At 37.0% G+C, this 27,719-nt stretch overlaps 1 protein-coding gene and 1 pseudogene across 4 annotated transcripts in view; both read right to left on the bottom strand.

Moving 5' to 3' along the window:
• Nucleotides 1-27,719, bottom strand: part of DPP10 (dipeptidyl peptidase like 10) — a 1,559,001-nt gene that overhangs the window by 533,053 nt on the left and 998,229 nt on the right. The window lies entirely within an intron of this gene.
• The window catches only part of LOC127491795 (rab GDP dissociation inhibitor beta pseudogene), a 69,146-nt pseudogene that overhangs the window by 41,141 nt on the left and 286 nt on the right, over nt 1-27,719 (bottom strand).

The raw sequence follows: 27,719 nt of genomic DNA, 5'->3' as shown, positions 1-27,719 counted from the left end.
TTTTGAGTCTTATCAAAATATGTAATTTCCTTTATTGATACCTTGACATGTTTTCCCCACATTTTCTTCTAGTAGTTTAGTATTTTTAATTGTTACATTTAGGTCTTGCTCCATTTTGAAGTTATTTTGTATAAGGTGTGAGATAGGTTTAAATTTCAAAATCTGCACTTTCTCCAGCACTATTTATTGAAAAGACTATCCTTTCTCTAAAGAATATTCTGAAAATTGATTGATTATAAATGCTTATCTTAATTTCTATTGATCTATATGTGTGTGTTTGTGCCATTACCATCCTAGTTTTTTACACCAGGCATCCTTAGGTCAATCTCATGAATAAATTTTAAAATAATATGCAATATTTACATGGTGGCCATCTTCATGAGCGAAGTATTCATAAATATCACCACTCAGTCAAATTAGAAAGTAGTCATAACTATTTGTGCTGTGTAACATTGCCAGATCAATTCTCACGATAATAAGCCGGCAACTTAGTGAGGTATTTTCTACTTAATTTCTTTGAGATAACATATTTTAAATTTATATTATAGTAAAAAAATTACATTATAGTCAAAGGATTAATGGCACTACTAAATAAAGAGTTCAACAAATACAAAGTAAGAAGATCATAGTCCAGCAGGAAAATAGGGTTAACAATAATCAAATGAAAAGATGTTCAATTTCACTCATATAAGGCATTGATAGGAATACACACTATTATAGTTTAAATGATTTCTACTATTTTAAAAGCAGCAGTAGTTTGAGCAATCAGAGAGTTCTGGCCAAAAGCAGAGGAAAATTATCCTGGCACAAATCTTGTCAGGGAGTAAAGTGGAAGCTGAGCATGAGTAACAATTTCCACATCATTCCCTTTCTGCCCGTTTATCGAGAAAACTTGTAATGGGTATGGCCACTTGTGTACAGTTCTCATAATCATGCTTGGAGGCCCACATTGAAATGCATGTTTCGTAATCCACATCCACTTAACCCAATTTTTACATTTTTATCGAATGTCAAAAGACTTGGAATGTAACTCCAATTGCTTATAATTATATATGACTGTGGTCACACTACCTCTTTTTGGGATTAGAATGTAAGAAATGCAAACTACATTATAAATGACAATTCTTGAGTTAAAATGATATAATGTATAGAAAATAGCGGGTGAGACGAAAGTCAATATAAAAATGCTTATATTTATAATTTATTTGTTCACAGAGAGTTTGTTAATTTGATATCCTTACTCATGTTAAAATTGTTTCAAGGTTACGTAACCTAGCAAGAGCATTCAAATATGGTCAAAATGTATTTTGCTTTTAATTCTTGGCTTTGTAGATGTATCAAACAACAAATGGATGAAATAATATTGCTGACTTTCATAACCATGGCCTAACTAGAAGTGATCAAATCACCTGAGACAAGATGAATTTTTATCTTAAGTTATTTAAGAATCTCTGCCAGTTACATCATTTTGTGAGTGAAAGCATTTAAAACTAATTAACTTATTTAACATTGATACGACTAAAATTCCATTTATAGTGTTAACCTGTCATATTTTTATTTTTTATTCAATACCATTGTGGCACCCTTTCTCAAATAAGTGGCAACAACTGTTCTCACTTTTGAGTCATGGCTGTTTCCTTGAGCATTTTTCCTCTAATGAGAACCAAGAACAATGGCTAGAATTGCTTGTGCAAAGATGATGGAAAAATTGATATGGCTGTGACCTCTATGGATGATTGACTACAACAACTAAAGCTAATGACTGTGGAAGCAGCAACCTTTTATTCCTTTTTTAAACACAGGACATATGTCGGGACAGTAAAAAACTAGCACAGTGGGAGTTGTTGACACTAAAGGCTTTTTTTCTCTTTAAGTGACAATGTAACAAACAAAGAATAAACAATAAAGAAGCAATAACTACCAAGGGACTTTTTCCATTATAACATTTTGTGTATTATTTCAAGGTGAAGGAGCCAGATTACATGATTTCCATTTTAAGGAACCACATGGGAGAAATTACTTGAATTACTGGATACTTAGTTCAGGTAGCAAATCTTTTCCAATCATTATTCAACAAATGTTCTTAAAATTAACATGGGTAATTCATCAAGATAAATCTTTCACCAAACACAGTAATCCAGCCCAACAGTGTCAATGACTTTCAAGATTATTACAAAGAGCACAGATGCTTACATAAACTTGACTCAAAGTTTGCGACAGGTAAGGTCATCTTCTTGAAAATGCATACAAGAGAGTGCTCATAGTTGACAAAGATACCCAAATAATCATCCGTGTCAGAAAAACAGACCTTACAATCCAGGAAGCCATACATCTTCCTCCTACCTAGAATGCTTTCTAATGCAGCAAATGGTAAGCCCACTCCAGCTGTATAGAGCATCATAAAATAACATGGTGAATGAAAGAGAGTGATTTTTCTCAATGAAAATCAGAAGAAGGAGGAAGGCACATATCTCACTAGTCAGAAATTCAATCACACAGGATCATTTGAGAATGTAATATATACATATCACTATTGCTATATGAAATATGTACAGCACATACAAAGATACAAAATAAATATAAAGTATCATTCATACCCTCATCAACGACAGTCTCTGGATAGGGAGGTAATACAAATAGACATTTAGTAACCGAGGAAAAAGCATACAAAATTAAGTCAAAATTTGTGTATGACTTTATTGTAAATTTCCTGTAGAGGAAAAATTATCTATGAAGAAAGCTGGAAGACACAGAGCCAAGTGATACAGCTAATACTAAGTAGAATGTTGAGAAATATGGTGTAGGTATTCACTGGGATGCCAAGTCTCATATGCAAGGATGCACATACTTTAATTAGTGAGCAAGGCAAATAAACTAAGGCCTAGAAAGAAAGTTGGAGATACTTTGAGTTGGTTATAAGGTGACCTTGGATCCTTTGGAGGTTGTTATGGACTAAACTGAGACCATCTCACATTCATATATTGAAGCACTACCCACTAGCCCCTCAAAAGTTAACTGTTATTTGGAAAATAACCCATGTGGGAGACCCAGAAGAAGCTCCTAGCTCTGATGTCATGCTGGCCCAGCCTTGGCCATTGTAGCCATTTGGAAAGTGTACAGGTGGATGGGAGATTTCTCTATCTGCCTCTGCCTCTTCCTCTCTGTAACTCTGCCTTTCAAATAAATATTTTTTTTATAAAAGTTAGTTATTGATGATAAAACCCAGCAGAGCTTCTAAAACTAAATGTCATAAAAAAGTAGGACCTCAATATGTTTCACAAATCCTATAGCTAGCAGAAATTCCTGGCTACATGGGGAAAGAAAACAGAATATCTTAAAATGGCATTGAAATGTGAGGCCTTTATTTGACTTCTCTTATCTGGCAACAGAAGAGATATTATTATATTAACAAAGGTACTGCTGACTGTGAAGACCATCTCTCTGTTTCATAGATGAGAATACAGGCATGCAATTAATGATTAATCCTGGGTCATTAAAAGTGGGTCCTGGAGAACTCAGGCCCCCAAGGTTCTGTTAACTTGATTTCCATGAGATCTACTTACATGGAACAAGGGAAATGAACAAATGAACTGATATGATTGTAAAGACATTGTGGCTATCTCATAACTACCCTCACAAGCCATATAGCACTTTCCTCTCATCCATTTGGAGAAGTGAGAAGGAACTATTTTTAAGATATTATTTTTGTTCACTGTTAAATAACATGAATATTGGATCAGCTATACATCTTTTTATATTTACAACTATAAAAATTATTATATGTTCTAAATCTTATTAAGTGCTTTCCAGATATTTTATTTCATCTTCCTGGTTTAGATATAGGCTCTCTGACTGTGCAGATTTCAAAAATTTAGAGAAGTTTGTGGACAAAGATCTTAAAGTTATTAAGATGAGGACCCAAGTCTCAGACCTAGTTTTACCTGACATCAACACTTCATAGCCATTTCATGCATCACTTCCTTTTAGATGCCTATATTTACATAGTGTGTTCTAATTGCTTCTTGCATGCACTTACTTTAGCTTCCGTATGATAAAAGGGCCTCAGAGTGTGATCACTGCCCACTGGTGCTATTCTGCTTACCTGATCTGCGTCCAGCAATCGGGACTTTATTCTAATGGAGACATGAAGAATATAGATGTAAATATAGATGTAAATCTATATGTTAATCTATGTTAATCACTATACCCCATTGTATATTCATTCCATGGAAGATGTTGAATTAGTAATTATGTCTAAATGATGCATACTGACCAACTGTGTTGGCACCAGACATATTTTTAGATAACTGCTGTTTTCCACTCTGTGTTCCAAAGAATCTAATACTTTCATGCAATTCTTGAAATTCAAATGTCTCAGTCTTGTTAAGCAGCTCCCCCTTTTCCACATTCTTTCTTTTCCTCTAATACAAATTTTTATATAATGGTCTACAGAAGATCAATGGTTGGATTTCATGCAATTATCAGAAAGACAATACATTATTTTTCTATGTAGTTTAACAATGAGGGATACATGACATAGCAAAAGATAAGATTTGGAGCTGAGATTACAGCACAATGAATTAAGCCACCACCAGTCATGCTGGTATCCAATATAAATGTGCTGGATTTAGTCCTCCACTTCACATCCAGCTTTCTGCCAATGTACCTGAGAAGACCGGAATAGAGATCCTAGTCCCTGGCTTTGTCCTGGATCATACTTGGCTTTTGTGGCCATTTGAGGAATCAATCAATGAATGAAAGATATCTCTCTCTCGCACTCTCTCTCGGTTTCTTCTTTGCTCTATTTTTCAAATAAATACATACATAGATAGATTAGATAGACAGATAGATAGGATGATACATAGAAAACATGGGGCTTTCGTTAAAAAGATAACGTTCACTGTGACAAAAGAGAAAATTTAAATAGAATGAATAATTCTGAGATTATTGATTGCAGACAAATTATTTACCTTCTCTTAATTTAAACTTCTCCACTGAAATGATAAGGGTTACATTCTACTTTTTACTGGGTTTTAGATGGTTTTGGCATTCAATTAAGTATGTGTGTATAAACCTTCATCCACACAGTGTGAAACCGTAGCAAGTGGGTTATTTTATTTAGTCTTCAAAAGAAAAAAATGTGTATCCCGTTAATTAAATATAATCATCAAGAACTCTTTTGGGAAAGGAGGCATGCTTCATTTCTCTCTCAGCATTAGAAAAAAATTGATATGGTGAGGGAAAATAGTAAGAATGATCATTTAAGAAATCACCAGTACCCTTATTCACGTCAAGTGGAGGGTAAAGCAGAAGAATGACAAAACAAGCAAAGCTATTTGAACAAATCCAGACCCATTACAGAGAGACTTGGAGAAAGGCTGCAGAGCCATGAAGATGCAGCTGGAAAGCACATGCAACTTATCATCACTGAAATGCCATCTCCCTCTGGCAGAAAATGCCAGTTGGTATAATTATTACTGACTAAAAATAGCCTTATGACAATTATCTCAGCTTAGCTTTATTTCTTTGGATGTCTCAGCATCAGTATGGTGTTTACGTGTACTCAAAAAGCATTGCGGAGGACATAAACACAAACTGTTAAGAGTTGCCTTTTCCAAGTTTCACCTCAAGTGCCATTTCTTCATTCAACTCATGACAACAGTACTTGAGTACGTCTAAGATGCCAATCGCTGTAAGAGGACCTGGAGAGGCATATCATACTAGAAATCTTGAGTTGATTTTTAGAGCACAAGTCTTGAATGCCAATGTACTTCATTCCTTATTAGTAAAGTGATCTTCCTACTGTCCTCAAGACCCTACGTATGATAAAAAGATATCAATTAGCTTTGATATTTAAGAATTTAGTTTTAGAAAAGAATAGAAGGCATTTTAAAACAAACAATGGGTAAGACCAATAAAGAAAAAAAAATTAGTCAATTTTTAAAAGATCATGTTGGATAATTCTATAAATCTATATTTCTACCAAATAGATATTCATACAGAGGCTCTAAAATAATAATAAAAAAGCATATCCTGAATACTACTCTTGTGAATAGTGTTCTTAAGTGTTACCCAAAATCCTCACAGAAATTTTGAGCTACTGTAGAACATGAGGGTTTTTTTCTTTTGTTACTAGAAGATATTGTAATTCATGCATTACACTAACTGGACCCTTGGCACTCTCTCACCCTTTTAACAGTCTTATTGTAACTACTAATCTTGAGTTTATAACATTAAGTTCCATAATGTTGTGGCTTAGCTCATATATATTCTTATATATTATACTTATTCATTAAAATAGGTTGAAGTCCAAGTGTCAGGCACACATGAAGGGTAGCAGATAGTAAATTAACAAAGTAGAAATTACTCTTTCCTGGAATGTTAAGGGGTTAGCACAATTTAAGCAAGTTATCACCAAAACAATTACTCAATTTTGAAAGAAATTAGAAGTTATACTGCATCTAACTGAAATAGGGTAAATGTTGCAGCTCTGTGAATTGTGTTTGCCCTAACATTTAAAAATCAGATCTCATTAAGCTGGTATGTCAAAATGTCACATAAAACATTTTTCACCAAGATAATAGGAGAATGGGAGTATCCTGAATTGCAAAGGAGAAAAGAAGAGCTCAGGTATCAGTAATATGACTTGAAAAAGAAAAAGTCATACTGGTTTCCCACAGAAGGCTAAGAACTCTGAGTGTTTATTTTTGCTTTGACCCTGGTAGCTCTTGAACATATTTTCCCAAGCTTAGGCTTCAAAGATTTAAAAAGAAACAGGATTTACAGTTTCTATAATAGTTACATATCAGACAATAAATTATATTGTCTAATGTTGAAGTCTTTTTAATTAACATAATTTTAGAAGCACATATTTTTTGAAAAGCATTTGTGGACAGTGAAGCAACGGACTGTTAAATGAATATTCCATGAAGCATCGAGCATTGAAGAAGCATTGAGTAAGATGCTATAAGAAGCCCATTGTTTCTGCCCTCTAGCATTTATAGTCTTGTTTTTTTGGGGGTGATTACATAATCAGGAATTTCAATATGGAATTTTAGATGGTATGCTAGAAGTTCATTCATGATCTCTCAGAAGCATAAAGAAAGAACTAAAAGGAGCCAGATAGTTCTAAAAGGTCAACAACTATTTCAGTAGCGTTTTGAATCCATCCTTTTCTCTCTGCCTCCACAGCTACATTCTGGTCTGGATCACAGATATCTTTTATCTAACCTTCCACAAACATGCCCTCCTACTCAGCCCAAGGCTTCTACCTTTGACTTCTAATAATCATTCACAGCCAGATTAACCTGTAACAGGAAACTATTCCTTGTCCTTCTCTTATGTTAAAGCTTCTAACATACTTATATTAGGCTCCAAATTACACCTCCCCACTCCAGGACATAAAATAAAATAAACAAACATCCCACCTAGCTACTGCCTGCACACTATCTCAAAATATCCTCTGGGTTACTCAAACAACACTCAACGTTTCTCAGCCTTCAAAAGCTTTTTACATTTGTTTAGTAAATTATACTGGTTCCTACTTCAAGAATTTCATGTTTTGCATCCCTTCAATATTTTATTAATAATCACCCATGTCGGAGTGCTTTCCATAATCTGGCTATTGGTCCAATGTCACCTTGTCACTTCCTCAGAGAAGTCTGGCCAGAATTCCCAGTGCATGCGAATCTGCATTTCCCAGTCACTTTCACCACTTTTCTTTGTTTTTCCTGCATTGCAATGATCAATATCTTATTCATTTAATTGTTGATCACTTGTTTGCCACTGTTAAATCTATTGCAGGCCCCATTGCTCCTTGGCTATCTTACCATATTTACCACTAACTACTGAACCAGAGCTTATTAAAATTTGTGACCAATAATATTTATAAAACCGTAAGATCCAAGTGAAATGTGAGTATAATTACTAGACTTAATAAAAACACAGAACACTGAATCTGAGTTTTAATAGTAAAGAAACAAAAAGGTTATTTTAATATAAATTTGTCCCTAATTGTCTGTGACCTACTTATATTAAAATGTGATGGTGTTTATTGGAGTGGGATTTAAATACACCAGTCATAAAGAGACTTTTAGGAGATTTAGGAACATTAAAACACTAAAAATAATATTGAGGGTATACAGATGTTCCTCGACATACAATAGGGTTATGGCCTACCGTAGATGGAGAACATTACAAGTTGATTTTAAAGTAGATGTGCTCCCCTGGTGACTGCCAGGTGACTAGGAGCTGTGCTCACTGCCTCCACCCAGAACCATGAGAGAGAACTACACTGCATATCCCTACCTTGGGAAAAGACCCAACTTCAAAAGTCAAAGTATGGTTTCTGTCAAATGCCTATCATTTTGTACAACCATAAAGTGGTGCATTCAATCAAATCATTAAATCATTAAGTCAAACCATTCTAAGAAGTGTTTTTCCCCAGATGTATGCAGTTATATTTATAGCTAAAATACCATGATGTTTATTATTCATTTTAAATTATTTAAGCAAAAAAAAAAAAGAGCTGATGAAGCAAATAAGGCTACCTGTCAACATGTTGTTTGAAGGCAAAAATTATAAAAGGTGGGAAAGAAAATCCTTGGAGAGTCTCGTCTTCTTTCTCATATCTCCCACTGGAGTCTTCCATTGTTAGAGGCAACTGTGAGGGTAGTGTTGAAAATCACCCTGGAAGAATCTGGCTCCCTCACCACAGAGCCCACAGAGGAGCAGGCTGAAGTAATGACAATGTAGAAGCACAAACAGCCCAAGAGCTGCAGAGGTCTCATTACACTTTCCTCTCTACTTCTGTGTGCATGAAATGATATATTCAACTAAATTAGAAATGTTTTAAGATGAGGGAGTGCGCCCTTCACATTTTAATTTGCTCATACAACATATTTTTTCTGGTTTTAGAGAACCAACATGTAATCAATAAGTATTTATTGATTGGTGAAAATATTAAAAAAATAAATTTGATGAAAGCAGCAGAATAAGCTACCCAATTTGTCATTTTTATAAAATAATTATTAACTGAAGATAACTGAGGAGAAGCAGATACAAAACAAATGTTCTTCCCTCCCCTTATTTGCCTACAATCAGGACATAAATTTGTGAAGGAGTTTACCCTCTTCCTCTACCAGGAAATACAGAAATTAATTCCTGTAATTAATGTTGGGCTAGACCGCTTATTCCAGAAACAGAAAGGGCATGGGAGGAATCTACCTGGCACACGTGACTACATAGTACCTGTCTATCACTAGTTTCCCATATATTTGCCTTCCTGCAATTTGCTGCCCCTAGCAGCACAAAGTTCTTTTGCTATGTCTTGTCCTTTCCCTAAAAATTTAATGCTGTTTGCTAAGATCTGAAACAAGCTCTAATTATTCATCAATGAGTGCTCCCAAGTCCAGGTGTTTTCTGTTTTTCTTTTGTAAATTTATCTCTCCTCAATATTATTTGCAAAGTCCTATCCATAGTGGTTAGATTAAGAGAGAAAAAATATTTTTTTCCTCCTCTACACTGTGACACAAAATTTTCTACTTTTCCTTGGAACACCGGAAACAAAAAACTTAACTACCTGAAATAAAACTTCTAATTAATAATATTTCAACTACTATTCCTTATAATCTTTTCAAATACAATTAATTTCCCACAGGATTTTCCATAATGAATATAAAGTATATAAACTGCCAAATCACTAATTATTCCATAGCATTAAAACATTAAGCAATAAATTTAATAAATCCTACTATTCAGCCCAGACTTCATTGTCAGCTTTGCTCCCAGGTGGCAAATTACTCATAGAATATCATTACTGCCCATCTGTTTGTGTTTGGTAATTTTGTTTAAAAAACACGAAAATGTATTTATATATTATATATGCATGTGGGCAAAGGATGCAGAATTTTATTTGTCTAAGCATAAGGTCATTTTTCTTATGCTATATTTGTTTTTATGCGTAAACAGAAAAATAGATAAGATAGATTTTGAGCAAAATAGCCCTACACTGCTGGGAAATCATCTTACCTACACTTGTTTAGCTGATGCAAAACAAGCAACGCTGGGACAGCTGAAGAGTAATCCATTTTAATGCAGTATATTAATGGTAATTATTCTATTAAACACAAATTATATATCAAATCATTAAATAAGTCTTTAATATTTTAATAAACCTGAATTGCAAATACTGTGGTAAAATAAAGTGTTCCCACCTAGAACTGGTGAGTAGAAATTAGGAGAAACCTTAAAAATACTAATTCTCATCTCAAATGGCAGAAATCCTGCCTGATCATCTTCAGCAAAACAATATTTCCAGGTTCACGTAGCTGGATTATTATTTATTCCATTCAATATATATTGTGATTATAAAAATGGCTTATTTATTTTTATTAACTTGAAAATCAGAGAGACAGATTGAGAAATAAAGATCTTCCATATGCTGGCTTTCTCCCCAAAATGCCTACAACAACTGGGGCTGGCCTGGTACAGAACCTGGTGTCTAGAACAGTCTAGGTATCCCATTTAGGTAGTAGGGACAGAAGTACTAGAGCCATAACCTTCTACCTTCAAAAATGCACATTCTAAGGAAACTAGACTCAGATGCAGAGCTGCAACTTGAACCCCGACACAAAGATATGGGATGCAGGTGTCTCAAGGGATGTCTTACTGCTGCATCAAAACCTCAGTCTCAATGTGATTATATAATTCAAGGCCTCAGACCTTTTTGCTGTTGTTTTACTCCAATCTGGGAAAGCATAACCCATCACCCTTCAATATTAGCTGCTCTCCACTGTTGCTCCTGTTTTGTGTAGGCTCGTCTCTGGACATCTCTTAAATGTGATGATAAATGCAATAGTGCTAAGGAGTTGTCAGGTAATGGCATATCTGATACAGAGATTATTACCAAAAGCATTGCTTCAAATCTGTTGGGGCAAAGAGCAGAAAGGATAGACTCTGGCGCCCTCTGACTTCACTTTTTCTCTAAGTCAGTTACTACACATTGTTCTAAAATACCCTCTCTAACATTTCTTGTCTTCAGTCTCTTCACTTCCCCATAACTTTCTCCAGACTCTTTTAAAATTATAATTGATTGTGTGTCAACAAATGGAAACAGAAAGAGGCAGTAAGGCAATAACTAGTCCTGCTCGTTCTTTTTTTTTTTTTCTTTTTTAAATATCCAATTAAAGCTCTGCTTGAGAGTAAAATGTCCATACTTTTACTTCATATCTGTCCTTTATTAAAAGCCTTTTACCAGAAGAAAATATAGTCTTCCAAGCTAAACCCAGGCATAGCATTAGAAAGTGATTATTAGAACCAATGAGTACTCATTTGTGAAATTCAGGTTCTGAATGTCATTATCAAAGGACAGAGCTAAAACAAACAAAACATCCCCAAATCAAAAAGGATACATCCTTCCCTTGGTAATATTACAAATGCCAGGCTTTCTAATCCTTGGAAGGCTTCTTGTGAAATCACATATTTTCCTAATACAGAGAACAAAACTGAAAATACCTCTAGGTGTTCATGCATAAAATTTGCGCAGTATAATTTTGAAATTTATATTTTAGGCTTCTGTATTCCTGTGAGATTCCAAAAATTGAGAACAAAATGGTGTAATAGCAGCAAGAGGATTAATTTCCTTAAAATGTCTCTAGTGAGCAAACAAATACATATTTATTTAATGTGTTCATACATACTTCTATACTTTCACCAATATGATTTAAGCAAGGATAGATTGCATTGCTCTCAACACCTGTCCACTAATGCCGTCTTTGTTTCTCTATTTCCACTCTCAACAGCCTAATAAATACTCTTATATCAAGCACTGCTAGTGAATTGCGAAGTGCTAAATCCATCAGAATTTTATACTATCTTCTCGCTTAATTCCTGGACCATCTACCTCTGTTGTGCATATTTTCTTTGAAGCATTCTTCCCATTTATAGTTTCTTCACTTACATTTTGGCTATTTTTTTTATATTCTTCCCTCCCAAGGGAAGGGAGCACCCGGTACAGTGCTCAGATCTTCTTCCCCCTCTTTCTGTAGGCAATTATTCTCATCTGTTTTCAAAGCTACCATATAATCTTTAGAGAACAGATCTGAGTTTCCATTTGTCTAATACTCTATAGTATTGCAAAGGAATTGAAAGTATTAACTTCACTGTGACTCCCAGCTTAACTAAAATAGGTTGTGCAAGAAAAGATCTTTATATAACTTCTTTATGAATTCAGTTCTCATCCAGAGGAAGGGAATGATAAGATCTCCTATTTTGTTGGTGTGTCCTACTAAAGTAGTTAATATATATGCTTATTATCTGAGTGTTTAACTCATGAGAGACAGGTACTCAATAAATATTTACTAAAGAGTTACTGCTTCTACTTTTTCTTCTGGTTTCAGAAACAGTCCTTGATCTCTTTCATCAGGCCATCTTTTAGTGGCTTCCAAGGACAGACTGTATGGCAATAATCATTTCACTATAAATCTCTATTGCAATTGTCTACAGACTATGTTATAAATCATGATATCAATAACTTGGCAGCATCAAAAACTGATTATATTGATCATAACTACCTTGAAAACAGAGAGTTAGTACATCTTGAGTGCATTTAGATTTCCAATGCTTCAGTTAAAATGTTGGCATAGTGTCAAAGCAAAACTCCTGGCTACACGTCTGACAAAAATGACTGTACTCATTCCTCATACACAACATGGCCTTCAAGTAAAATGTTTCAATTACTGACTTTTGTAACAGTTATATGTTTATTTCATATGCTGGATTATCAACTCCAGGGGCTGGCCAGCTAATCTGGCCTCTTATGAAGGTTCATTAACATCCTTTTTGTCTAGTCCAGTTGTGGAATCAATAGCCAGTTACTACAAGTAATGGCCTCTGGCTGGGTGAGCGTCCCACTGAAAGGATGTGGGCCAATTAAAAGTGTTTCATAGTTGCTAAGAGATCCATCCTGCTGAGCTCAGAACAGAATCAATGTTGGCATTACAGAGAATGCAGAACCCTGTAAAATTACAAAGCCTTTTAATGTTTATTGAAATCCAATAGGTTTTATAAAACCTGAGATTTTTGTGTACCACTGAATGGCAGTGATTATCCTTCATTCACTGTCTTAAGCAATACCCAGAAGTGAAAGAAAGCCAAACAAAATTTAAATCATTAAAATACTTTCACAAAGTCAGTTATTCAAACTTTTAAACCCAATGATGTTTCCTGTATTTGTGTTCTTTCTCATTTCTAAGGTCTTTCTTTCTTCTTTTTCATCTTCTTTTAAATTGTTTTCACTCCTTAATTAATGTTGCGAATAGCATTTCTCCTACTTAGAGCTCTAAAATTTAAAAGTACCAGGGCTGGCGCTGTGGCATAGCAGGTAAAGCCGCCGCCTATAGTGCCCGCATCCCATATGGGTGCTGGTTCAAGTCCCAGCTGCTCCTCTTGTGATACAGCTCTCTGCTATGGCCAGGGAAAGCAGTGGAAGATGGCTTGCTCCTTGGGGCCCTGCACCCACGTGGGAGACCCAGAAGAGGCTCCTGGCTTCTGGCTTCAGACTAGCCCAATTCCAGCCATTGTGGGCTTTGGAGAGAGAACCAGTGTATGGAAGAGCTCTCTCTCTCTATCTCTTTCTCTGCCTCAGCCCATCTGTAACTTGGCTTTCAAATAAATAAATAAATTTATAAATTTCCTCCAGTTTCCAACATGGGTGCAGGGGCCCAAGGAGTTAGGTTATCCTCTGCTGCTTTCCAGGTACATCTGTAGGGAGCTGGATCTAAAGTGGAGCAGCTGGGACTTGAACCAGCACCCATATGGGATGGCAGTGCTGCAGGCTGAGGCTTTAACCCTCTGTGCCATAGCACCAGCCCCAAGATCACTTCTTTCATCTGCTAGCATTTTATTCATATTATAGGACAAACATATGAGGGGCATAGAGTTCATCTTGGAACTCTAAATGTTAAATTTAATCTGCATGTCAGGAATCTGATAAAAGCAGAGGTGTAGAATGAGTGAAACAGATGCATTCATCAAATCGTGTGGAATCGCACAACAGGAAATTGTCACAGGAGCCTGAAAAATGAGCTAAAGTGAAAACAGCGGCTATTTGTACATACTTAAAATTTTTAATTTCCAAAATAAAATTAATTTGTTTATAATAATGGCTTCCGTAAGTCTTCATGCAGATGGATGAGCCTTATGGTTTTTTTTTTTTTTTTTTATTTGAAGACTAAATATCAAGAATTGAAACTCATGTGGTTTGCTTAACTCAGTGATTCTTTGAATTATCTCTGGAACTAGCAGCTTTTCCACCTGACATTTATAAGAGATGCAAATTCTCATGCCCACCATGGACACACTCAGTTGGAAACCCTGAGAGTAAGGGCCAAAAATTTATGTTTAACAAGCTCCCCAAATGATTCTGATGCATGATAAAGTTTGATTCATCTCTTGTTTTCTACTTCATGTGTTGAGAGTAGGTGAAATAGATGTATAAAGAACTCCAGGATATAAAATGCTTGCTTAAATTTATCTTCTTGTTTAAATCTATCTTTCAGTTTTACAAAACATGTAATCCAGAAAAGCAACCTCATCATTCCATTGTTCATTTTGTTTATAAAGTGGTGGAACTGCGACCAGTGATCCAGTCCTTGACACTTCACAGCTTCTTTGTGTTTATTCTGCTTTCTGCAGGTGTTTGCTTAGTTTCTCCTCTACAAATCCTCATGACGTACACTGCAGCTTCAAGACCAAACTTTGAATGCTTTGTGGATTCACTCCATCCTAACGTGATCAATTGCTATGTCTGTTTTCCTGACATTTTCTAAAATCATCAGGGGGCAAAAACAACTGACCTTCAAGTAAGGAGATATGGATTTCAAAGGATAAGTGTTCCCAAGAATATAAACAAGTTCTCAATTTTCCTGTCTTCTGGAATAGATTAAGAAAGAAAAAAAATGACCACAAAGGTAAGTCTTTGATAGGAGATTTCAGTTAAACATATTTGCATTTTACAAATGAATGCTGTTTTTTAACTCCAAATAATGAGAAACATTGATATTAAAACTAGTTTAAATTACAATTGTTTTGGTTGAAGCAGAGTATCAGGAAATGTTTTCACACAGCAGTTTCTTTCATAGCTCCAAAGATATATCTTTGGAAATCAAATTTTTGCACATGTAAGTGTAAAAGCATTGATTTATACATTTCCTTCTGCGAGTATCTCTACATGTAGATTTACAAGAATTAACATGAACAGAAAAATGTTTTTGCTTGGACAGATTAATCAGCCAGACAATGAACAACAGAAGAGAGAAAGAATAAATTTCTCAGATACTGAGCATGTTTGGGCTGAGAAACTCACCCTCCAAAGCACTGCTTTGACAGGCTGACAAAAGTGGCCTCCAGGTCTCTCTTCCCTGAAATCGGAAAAGACCCCCTAAAATTTACACTAAAATGTGGCCCATTAAAGTTCCCCAGAAGTGCTATCTGGGGTGCCAAATATGCTACTGGAATTTGGGGTGCCATATGATTTCTCCATGTGCTTACTAATAAATCCCCAATATTAGTAAGCCCAAGAGGGTTCTGGTCTAATATTTAGAGAATTCTAAATACCGGCACAGATAAACGAGGCAGCATGGTACGTTTTAAGTTTTTATTTAGTGAGAAAGATGCATAGGAGAGTGAGAGCTTATTTAAGAGAGAGAGGTGAATAGGGGCTCATACCGAGCACCAGGAACCAGCCACGTGGAAGAGCATCTAGGCCTGTATCTGGGCCAGGAAGCCTAGAGCACATGGCTCAAAGGTCATGTGCCCTGGAGGCGCGGGGCTACAGCAAGCCCCTCCTAGCAAGAGGCCAGGGAAGAAGAGTGGGGGCCGGGCCACACCCTGTCCCGGTTTTTAACCCGCTTCCAAAGGGGAATAGTTGATTAACCTGATTGGTTGGTGGGCACCCAGGTGTGGCCAATTAGGGGGAAGAGGCCACACAGGGGCATGGCGAAGGTATCAGGTAGGGCGTGAATTCACACAGGGGCATGGAGAAGGCGTGGTCTTCCAGTTCACAAATCTAATCAATTTTAGCTTGTATGCCTGCCTACTTCATTCCCTTCACCTACTACTTTTCTTTCTCTGGATACTCATTCTCTCCAAAACTACAGGAAGGGGGCTATTCTTGACATTATCTTATCTACTTAAAGACAAGATCCCCAAAAGAGGAACACAATTGTCTTTAACATTCTCACTGAAATTTCACTAACCAAGGAAGATTACACTCAAATCACAAAGGAAGAGATTAAAAGTCAAACATCATACCTAGAAAACCCAGAGGAACTTCGCCCCATGCCCTCATCTATTCTCTGAGCTCATTCTCTCCTCTAAAACGCATGAGGTTTGCCTCCACAATTGACTACAGTATCTCCTCCTCACCATCTCACTCTGTCCTAGAAAGAGGGATTTAAGTCTCAAATTTCTGGTCCCTCTTTGAGTTTCATATTTCCTATGGCCCCCACATACATATGCAAGTTCATGCATTTGCTTGCCTTTTCTTCTGTTAATCTATTGTAAGTTTCAGCAAGCTCAATTACCAAATGTTCAGGAAAAATTGGAATTTCACTACAAATAGAAATGCCTTCAGGCCACAACTTACAAGCAATGTCACAATTAATCCCTTAGCCTGAAGATACTCTAATTCTTTCTTTCTTCACTTAGCAACCTCTGTCCTTTCTTGAAAAGACTACTAAAGCTCTACTTCCTTGTCAATGATCTGACCACAAAAAGTCAATCTCTCTGCTTTCATAATTACTTAATACCCAAACATTTCACTGGAATTATCTAGCAATATTGCTGTCTCATCATTTTAATTGTTATGAGCCTCTACTTAGCTTTCTATTTCCAACAACAAATAAAGGTGTGGTGCATCATAGGCATTCAACAAATACATTTTTAACTAATCAAAACTAAAAAGGAAAAGTCAGGCAATTTTCCATGTAAATTTTAAAGGATTTGTAGAAAAATTGATGGTAGCTGAGGTGAGTGATTTTTTTTTCATAATAATACAAGTCTTAACTTTCTGCTGTATTGTGAGTGTATATATCTATTTACAAAATAATCTTGATTTTTGAAATACTTCTGAAGGTATTTCCTTATCAGAAGTGTGTGCTATAAAGTTTTTCAATTATACTTTAAGTCTAACAAAATAGGAGAAATCTCACTGTCTGTGTAGCAGTATGATCATCTGTCATTAGATATTTGAAATGTGAATTTCCTCTTATTCTAAGAAAGATTATCATCACTTATGCAATAAATTCTTGGGAAGTCATTGCAAGTAACTCTAGAACTTAATTCTCTAATATATTCAGAGCCATAAAGTAACTGATATAATTAACAAAAATAGCAGATGTATTATATACAGTAACAAGTGCAGTAAATATGAGTGTTACTACATAAAATGGCCCATCAATATTAGTACCCAAGACAGTGTCATATTTTATTTAAAGAAATACTTTGAAGTACTTCAAATTAAAAAAGAAATCAATCACCACATATTTGTAAGGATGAATAACAACATGTAGCCCTTTGGTAAAAACATCACATGAATTAAAACAAGTTGACACATTCACTTGATCATAAAAATGTCTTGATTTTCCACATTGCATTTATACAAGTTAGTATTTCAACTAATTCATTGTTTATAAAATTCAACCCAAATTAGTGATACAATTTAAATACTGCAAAAAAAAAACTTGCAAATTAAGGATAAGTATACTATGGGATGGTGTTCAGAATAATGGACTGGAAAAAGACAATGGATACTTTATAAAACTATATATTGACAAAAAATGACATTGAACCTTATGCTGTAGACTTTTCATACCACTACATGTAGAGGTTACTTTGATATTACAGTTTACAGAAGTTTAAGTGATTTGATTCTATCTTTCCTTTAAATTATAAGAAATGATTTAGTAATTTGAATAATTTTGAAGTGGGCAAGAACAAAAAATGACTTTGAAAACTCAACAGTACCTCAGAATCAGCCCATAAGGCATTTGGATTCAGCTAAAAAGAACACGAGAGTATCTCAGGCTTGGAAAGCCAAGACACTGTGGCAAAAAAATGACCTAAATGAAAGACCTCTGTGAGTGAGATCCCAGTGGAAAGAACAGACCCTCAAAGAAGGAGGTACCTTTCTCTGAAGGGAGGAGAGAACTTCCACTTTGACTATGACCTTGTCTAAATAAGATCAGAGTTGGTGAACTCAAGAGGCTTTCAAAGCCTTGGCAGCTCCTGACAAGAGCCTCAGGTGATTACTGACGTCATAAATAAGAGTGTTAATTGTTAAATCAACAAGAGTCACTGTGAACTTGCTCCCCATGTAGGATCTCTGTCCTTAATGTGTTGTACTATGCAAATTAATGGTAAAACTAGTATTCAAACAGTACTTTATACTTTGTGTGTCTGTGTGGGTGCAATCTGTTGAAATCTTTACTTAGTAAATACTAAGTTGATCTGTATATAGAGATAACTAAAAATGAATCTTAATGAAGAATGGGATGGGAGTAGGAGAAAGGATGGTTTGTGGGTTGGAGAGTAGTTATGGAGTGGAAAACTGCTATAATCCAAAACTGCTATAATTGTACTTTTGAAATTTATATTTATTAAATAAAAGCTTTTTAAAAAAGATGGTTAACATATAAAAAAAAAACTCAACAGTAAACAATGTCATTAAGTTGCTAATATTTAATGGTATCTAATTAGTGGTACCTACCACATGTTCAGTTGTAAATGGAAAGAAATGTAGTTGTATTAACTAAATACAATACTACTCTCAAAGCTGTAACTGTCAACCTCTAAGAAACTGCATAGAATTTCGATGACCTACAGGAATTGTACCAAATGTCACTATATTTGCATCAAAATATTAGGCTATATTCCTAAAAACTTGCTACCAATAAAAGAAATTCAACAAAATCAAAACCACCACTATGTTCCTTAGACCTAAAATTCGAATGGTGTATAAGCTGGATAATTAGGTGCCTTCTGTCGGCTGCTTAGGTACTACTTGAAATATCTGACCTGTAATGCTTCTGAACTCATTCTTACCCACAGTATCATTCTTAGAAAAGCCTTTAGGTATGCCAAACTCCAGAAAATATCTGAATTTGAGGGTACTGCAAAAGGTTCAGACAAAATGTATATTTACGAAAAAAAAAAAAAAAACTGTATACAGATTTCATAGTTTTCGGGCCAGTGCTGTGGCATAGTGAGTAAAGCCGCCACCTGAAGAGCCGGCATCCCACATGTGCACGAGTTCAAGTCCCGGCTTCTCCACTTCCAATCCAGCTTTCTGTTATGGCCTAGGAAAGCAGTGGAAGATGGCCCAGGTGCTTGGACCCCTGAACCTGCATGGGAGACCCAGAAGAAGCTCCTGGCTCTGCATTGACTCAGGTCTGACTGTTGTGACCATTTGTAGAGTGAACCAGTGGATGGAAGATTTCTTTCTCTCTCTCTGCCTCTTCCTTTCTAATAAGTAGATAAATCTTCAGGAAAAAAAAATAAGATTTCAAAGTTTTTTGTCAAAATAAACTTATCTTTTAACTCTATCTGTCCAAAACTTTTTAAAATATCCTTATATATAAGATAGGTAGAGAGAGACATTGATGGTGCTCACATACTATGCAATGTGCTGTCCCAAAAGTTAAGAGTTATGGAAGTGGGCATAAACAGGACACATCGTCTTGAAAGAGAATTCTTGTGAATGCAATGTGATTTGTCATAGACAATATATTTAGAGATGAGAACTGGAAGAACAGAAAAGGATCCGATACTGATCCACTGGTTTATTAGACACTGAGAAGTGAATTGAGAACTAGGTAGCTCCACTTGTCTTTCCTGAGGATCTTGACTGATCTGGCAGAGTCAAGAGGAATGAACACTGAGTGCAGATAAATGGTCCTCCCTCAGAAGACAAATAAGGAAAATAAGTTCATGTTTATGAGAAAAAATTACAATTTCATCCTGAGGACTCAGAAAAGAAGCAAAAGGACCAGATATTTTTCCTTAAAAACAGTTAAAATCCATTTAGTAATTTAAAGGATATATACCAACGTACATTGTGCATAATTAGAGTATACAACTCTAAGGAAGAAAACAAGAAGAAAAAAGACTATAGAATGAGGACAATAAGGAGTGTAACTACTCATTAAGGAACGAAAATTTAAATAAGAGCATTAGTTGTTTTAATGAGGGTTATAAAAATGTAACTAATAATGGAAAGCAAATTTGGGAAGCTGTCAGAATATGAAGGATAGTGGAAATATCTATAAGGGATACAATGATAGACACTAAAGGCTCAGAGTAAGTGTCATCCAAGTCATTATAGAAATCTTTGGGGAAGAAAACAGTACTTAATTCATGATGCACCACTTGAAAACAAATCTCAGGTACTGACTACCAATCACTGTCAGTGTCCTTGGTCTTTAAAATTGACCTTTCAGACTTTCAAAAAGTCAATAAATGTATAATCAGAAACTTTCATTATAGAAGGTCAGAAAGTCTAGTCATGTATTGGTACTGGTTTATAACAAATACAAAGCAACCAACCTGTATGTTTTAAATGTAACTGCCTCTGCTTTTGTGGCCATGAGCAAAGCCATAATCATCCTAGAATTGACTTTCTTTAAAATTCTAAATGGAGCTTGAAATGATGAAGTTAGATGGTGGAAATTGGTAGATATGGACCCAATTTGGTCAGAAAAAATTAATTATGAAAATGTGGTATCTCTTTCTCTCTCTCTCTTTCTCTCTCTCTTTTTATGGCTGAGTAGTAATCCATCATAATACATATATATGATGGATTACTACTCAGCCATAAAAATGGCTTACTACACAGCCATAAAAATAATGAAATTCTGTCTTTCACATTAAAATGGATGCAACTGGAATCCATTATGCCTAATGAAATAAGCCAGATCCAAAAAGACAAATATCACATGGTTTCTCATATTTGCCATAGTTAATAGATATGTACAAAAAACCTTTAATGTATATGAGTGAAAATAAAATATCGAGACATGATTACTATTAAAGCCCTTGTCTAGATTTCTGCTGAAGAGTGATTTTTTACTCTTTACATATTGAACTCTTTATTTAATGGCATATTAAGCATGTGATTATAATGTCAAAGTATATTATCATAAAATTTAAAAAGAGAGAAAAGAAGGAGAGAGGGAGGGAGAAGGGAGGGAAGTACCATTACATTCTAAGAATTTTATCATGAACTACATGAAATCTTTTCTCTTTATACTAATAAAATAAATAAATAGAGGAAAAATATGGAAGAGTGGCATTGAAAGATGGCTGAGCTTAAAAATTGTTTAGGGAGCTTTTTTTTTTTTTAATAGAGGTTTTTGGGAAAGTCATGGTTGACTATAGTGCAGAACTGATGTTTCATATGGAAGAACAAGAATTTGCTTTTGGTATACAAAAGAAAATAAATTTCAGGAAGAAACATATCATGTAAAAAGATATAGCTTGAATTTGGCCTCAGTCCCTATCTAGATTATATATTTAAACACTGATATTTGAGATATGTGTTTTATTTTTAACAAAAGGAAGCCATATATTTTGTTATGATTTTTAATTGTCACAACACTGTTTTTATATTTCTTTCATAATGCTTTCATAATACTGAAAAACAGATATGGTTTGGGGATACCAACAAAAATGTTGTCACTTTGCCTGACTTGAACACTGCCCATTGAAAATGTTTGGAAAGGGGTAGTGCAGGGAGATAACATATTGGCACAGGAGGGAAAATCAGGGCTTTCAGCTCATCCAGTGAGTTACAGGGTCTTTAAACAACAGAAACCTCGACATAGCAAGAGGTTGAGCTCACTAGAGAAGTCCAGTGAAGAGACTTTTCCACCTTGTTGATTACCTGGTTTCCATAGTGTAGTGGTAATCACGTTCGCCTCACACCATGTTGATTAGATTCTCTGCTTTTTGGACCCCAAATGTACAATAGCAGTTTGAATTTCAAAGCAGTTAAGCAGTACCTTCGGTACATAAGGCTTGGACAAAGCTGGTCAAAATAAAACTGAAACAGCAAATATTTTGTTCTCTATCATAGACAAATGGATGGTCCAGGCCAAGCTCTGAATTATTTCAGACCCTCTTGTCTTACGAATTCCAACATTTTTACTTCCAGCTATACTTGTTATTAGTTGTTACTGTCTCTGCTCATTCTGCTCAGCAGTAAAGTAGAAATAATAAAAATAATCCATACGGTTGTTGTGAGGAGTAAATAAAATCATTAGCATAGCCTTACAGGCCCAGTGCCTAGCACATTCTCAATTCCCAGTAAATAACGAGTTGTTGCTATATCACTCTGGTGCTTTGAAGACAGTGATGCAAAGAAGTCAGAAATATGGGGTTGGGTGCTCAAAGCCATAGAGTCCAGTGAAGTGAAAATCAATCTTATTCTTCAATAAAAATAGAGGCAAATTATTCAAAGTTGTTTAAAAGTTTTAGACTGTGGGGAGCAACCCGGACTAGACTAAGTTACTGGAATTAAGACTTATTCTATGCATCTGCTCTCCCACAATATGGCGCTGAGAAGGGAGAAACAGCTTCTACACAGCTGCCTCCAGTTCAACCAATAAACTGTAGGACCTACTCCTGATTGGAGGAGAGCAGCATACTCGGTGTGTGGGTAGCAGAGTTGGGATTGGTGGAAGAGGACTATAAAGGAGGAGAGAGACAACATGCACGAGGAACATCTAAGGGGAACACCTGTGCAGCCCCCGAGAGAGCCGGCCGGCGGTGTGCCACTCCCCTGCGCAAGTGGGGAAAGTGGCTAGGGGGAACCGCCCTTCCACGGAGGTGGAAGGGTCGGTAGCCAACCCGGGAAGAACCAGCAGCAAACCCGGGGAGGGCCGAGCAGACAAAAGAACAGCGCAGGGTCCTGTGTCGTTCCTCCACGAAGACGGGGAGTGACATAATGGTGCAGTGACTCGGATAGGAAACTTAGGAGGGAAGAAACGGGAAGAAGGGGAAAATACCGGAGAGAGAGACTAGCAAAGAGCCTAGGGAAAAGCCGGACGAAAAAGGTGCCGGAAGAAGCTATTGAAAGCCTAGGCATAGACTCGGATACGGACTACGGGGGGAAGCCGGGAGAAATCTCTAAGGTCGAAAGCGAAAGTGAAAGCTAGAACAAACAGACTCGGATACGGACTGTGGGGAGAAGCCAGGAGAAATGAGGGAGGAATATTGCTGGAAGAACACTTAGGGAAATATACCGGGTAGAGAAAAATGTTAGGGAAATTGAAGCCGCGGGGGGCAGGCCGAGGCGGAAACGTAAGCCAGCTTGGGATTCTTCAAGTCAGCCCGGGGAACAAAAGGCGAGAAGCTAGACGTGGGCCGCTAGGTTGGAATCCATCAGATTAGCCTGGGGAGCAAGGGACAGGAAGCCAAGCCGAAGGGCGCAGACGTGAGCTGGGTTGAATTTGCCAGGTTAGCCCGGGGAACTTAGATTGAATACTGGTGGTGGCGGAAACGTAAGCTACGCTGTGTGACTCGCAGAAGCCGCCGCGCGCAGAGAGAGCACGGGGCGTGAATAGATAGGGAACGTGGGGCTAGCGCGAGGCCGTGGTGCGGACGCGAAAGGGCGCGGAGACTGCGGAGTGCGCGCGCGAAGCCGGGAAGCCGCGCAGATGAGAGAAGCGCGGGCTGAAGCGGCTCAGAGCCGGGAAGCCGCCGAGAAGCAGCCTCGGGGTGGACGCCGGGAAGCCGCAGGGATAAGAGAAACAGAAGTTTAGAAGTAAAATGAGAGAAATAGGAATGCTGGCAGATAGAAGTAAAATGGGAGAGATAGGAATGCCCGGAGATAGAGAAATAGAGAAAAATAAGGCCTCCCCTCAACATGGCAATGAGAGAGCTTGGATTCGGTCTGCCTGATTAGGCGATAAGCACCAGCAGGCAGCTTGACCAGAGTATGAGCTGCAGGTCACCGAAGATAGGCACGAATCAACACCAATAAGTCTCCCCCACAATACGGCAATGAGAAGGCTTGGATTCGGTTTGCCTAATAGGGCTTGTAAGCACCTGCAGGCAGTTCTAGCAGAGTAGAGCATGTGCTGCAGGGCACTGAACACAGGCACGCATCAGCGCCTAAAAGCCTCCTCACAACATGGCGAAGAGAGGACCCGGATTCGGTTTGCCTGATTGGTAGGGCTTGTAAGCACCTGTGGGCAACTCTAGCAAGCAGAGCAGAGTGTGTGCCACGGGGCACCGAAGACAGGCGCGTATCAACGCCAAAAAATAAAAAGAAAGGGGGATCTGTGGGGAGCAACCCGGACTAGACTAAGTTACTGGAATTAAGACTTATTCTATGCATCTGCTCTCCCACAATATGGAGCTGGGAAGGGAGAAACAGCTTCTACACAGCTGCCTCCAGTTCAACCAATAAACTGTAGGACCTACTCCTGATTGGAGGAGAGCAGCGTACTCGGCGTGTGGGTAGCAGAGTTGGGATTGGTGGAAGAGGACTATAAAGGAGGAGAGAGACAACATGCACCAGGAACATCTAAGGGGAACACCTGTGCAGCCCCTGAGAGAGCCGGCCGGCGGTGTGCTGCTCCCCCGCGGAAGTGGGGAAAGTGGCCAGGGGGAACCGCCCTTCCACGGAGGTGGAAGGGACAGTAGCCAACCCGGGAAGAACCAACAGCAAACCTGGGGAGGGCCGAGCAGATGAAAGAACAACGCAGGGTCCAGTGTCGTTCCTCCACGAAGACGGGGAGCGACATAGACTATGTATGTCTTGTGATGGTTTCATTGCCTTTAGAATAAAGACGTATGAATAATTATCTTCTCAGTCTTCTGGGGAGGATGTAGTCACCTAGACTGATACATAACTCAGGCTCTGATTTCTGGAGTTTGATCTACCCCCTGCCAGGTCCTCCAATATCACACACAGATGGGCTCCCTCTCCACCTGATTCCTGGTTGTGCCACCAAGAATAGCACAGCCGAACGGTTCAGAGCAATGCTGCCACTGGATAATGATTCTGAGAATAATGCAATCCTTATGCTCCCAATGCTTCACGCCCTTTTCAAAATAATATTTTCAGTCTCTTGAATACAGTAAATGCTTGGGGGGAATGAAAATCTAGCAAGAATGGGGAACCTTTTTGCTGCCAAGAGCCACTTGGATATTTACAACTTCATTCACAGGCTATTCAAAATTATCAACTTAAAAATTAGCCTGCTAGAGATTCATTGAATTTTGAGTCATGTCTGCAGTTGCCTTGGTAGACCCCAACCACAAGGTTTTGGGGACCTTATATGGCCCTTGGGCCAGATGTTTCTCACCCCCAAAGGAGTACAATGTAAAAAAAAAAAAAGTTTCATCATGGTTATACGGAAACAGAAGAAAATTAAAACAATTAGCAGCATTGGTAATGACAGAAAATGAATGTAACAAATTAACATATGTAATTTTTTTCACTTCCAAATTGAACATCATCAGAGACCAGATAGGTGCAAACAAGCTACTTTAGGATGCTGTTTGCAAGCACAGAGCAGTGACAGGTTAATGGCTTGAACACACAGTGCTCGTAAAGAATGTTCAAGCTCATTAAAACTGGCATGAGTATTGACAGCACAAACAGATATATCAAGGTGTTACCAGTGCGAACTACAAACTGATTCCAACTTCCTGCTAATGTGCAATCTAGGAGGTAGCAGGTGTGGCTCAAGTACTTGGGTCCCTGAAATCCATCTGGGAGACCAAGAGTAAATTCCAGGCTCCCGGCTTTGGCTTGACCTAGCCCAGCCTTAGCTGTTAGAGACATTTGGACAGTGAACCAGGAGATGAGAGATTGTTTTCCGTCTCTCTCTGCCTTTCAATTAAAAAGTTTTGAAACCAGATGAGATTTAGATTATTTTCTGCAACTCCATGTGGCCAGTTAAACCAAAGAGAAGAAAGCTTTACGTCACACATTGGAGGTTTCTTGTGTGGAAATGAGAATTAAAGGAATTTCTGTGAAAGCTGATGTCAATCCTAGGAAATTTCCTACACCAATGTAACAATTGATCCCCTAAACCAAAGAACTGTATTAAAATGAGCTTAAAGCAAACCCTTATGTTGATATGGAGATAAAATGATGAAATCTTGAAACTACACTTGGATTTATAGGTCTTCTTACACAATTTCATATCGATTAAATAAATCTCATTCATTTATCTTTATCACATAATCACATAACTTCTAGACAATATTAGCAGGTATGGAGAATGTACTGTTTTCAATCCAGGAAAAAGAAAAAAGTTGGAACACTAGACTTGCCAAAAATGTCCTCATTTGGTTGAGCCATCTGTATCCACCAACTTACATTTTAGTTCATTCTAAAGTCTAAATGCTACACCAAATTGCTAACGTCCAGGATGTCTTCTACACCCAAAGCTGGGTCTGATACGATCTCTAATCCTTTGTCTCTTTAGCTCTGATTTTTAAACCTGATTTTAGGGATTCCAGTATATAATTATGATTTATTTCCAAGTTTATGCACTTAATGATAAAATGCCTTATTTAGAATTAAGATGATTCTTGAAATTAGATATTATCAGTCTATTCTTATTTTTAAATATTCATTGTTTTTCCTTTTTAAAGATTTATTTCTTTGAAAGGCAGAGAGAAAGAAAGGGAAAGAGAGGAAAATAGATCTTCCATCTCCTGGTTCACTCCCCAGATGGTTACAACTGACAGGTATGGGAAAGGCTTAAATCAGGAGCCAGAAACTCCACACTGGTCTCCCACATGGATGGTGGGGCCCAACTAATTGGGCAGTCTTCTACTGATGTCCAGGTGCATTAGCAGGAAGCTGGATCAGAGGTGCAGTAATGAGACTTGAACTGGCAATCTGCTATTGGATGACAGTGTCTCACACATTAGCTTGACCAGCTGTGCCACAACACCAGCCCCGACAACTCTCTTCTTAACTGTATCTTCAATAATATCACCATTTCTTTTCTATGTTCCAATTAGAGTTATCTCTTCAGATTTTCTAACCCTTGAAGTCAGCACTTATATTTATTTCCTTGGATTAAACAGATTCATAAAATGTTGAAAAACATTCTCTAGTTTTAATGAATACTTGGGAATTAATTATACCATACACTTTCATGTATCATGGAAAATACTTATAGAAAAAAGTTTTATGAAAAGATGCCATGACAAAAGCATTCCCTTTATACACTTTTCACACTGCATAGAACTCTTGATTCTCGTTTGAAACAGAGCTTATGTAGTAGTTATCATAATAATTATGTTTATAATATTTATTATATATAAAATTAAAATCTCTAAGGGCATTAAACTATTGATGATTATATAAGAAAGTCCACATTATGTAAAAGCATAACTTGTATTATTACTCTGATTCATATAATTTACAAGTCTACTAGAAGATAGAATAGAATCAAGTTTTAAAACTGATAGCGAAGAACTGTAAAAATACTTCTACTAATAGTACTCCTGAAAATAATAAAACTCCCACTTGAACAAAGTGATGTGAAGTCTGGAACTAAGCAAACCAGAACCACATTGTCATTTGCTCTAGGGACTACAAATCCAGATTTTGGTAATTTCAAAATAAGAAAATTGGGAAAATGTCATGCGTCATTCAGTCAAACCACGTAATCATGCAGACAAAGGATATGAGA

Source organism: Oryctolagus cuniculus, chromosome 3 (genome assembly GCF_964237555.1).
Source record: "Oryctolagus cuniculus chromosome 3, mOryCun1.1, whole genome shotgun sequence".
Lineage (NCBI taxonomy): Eukaryota > Metazoa > Chordata > Mammalia > Lagomorpha > Leporidae > Oryctolagus > Oryctolagus cuniculus.
The sequence above is the reverse complement of the archived record's forward strand: the minus strand, read 5'-3'. Positions and strand labels throughout refer to the sequence as shown.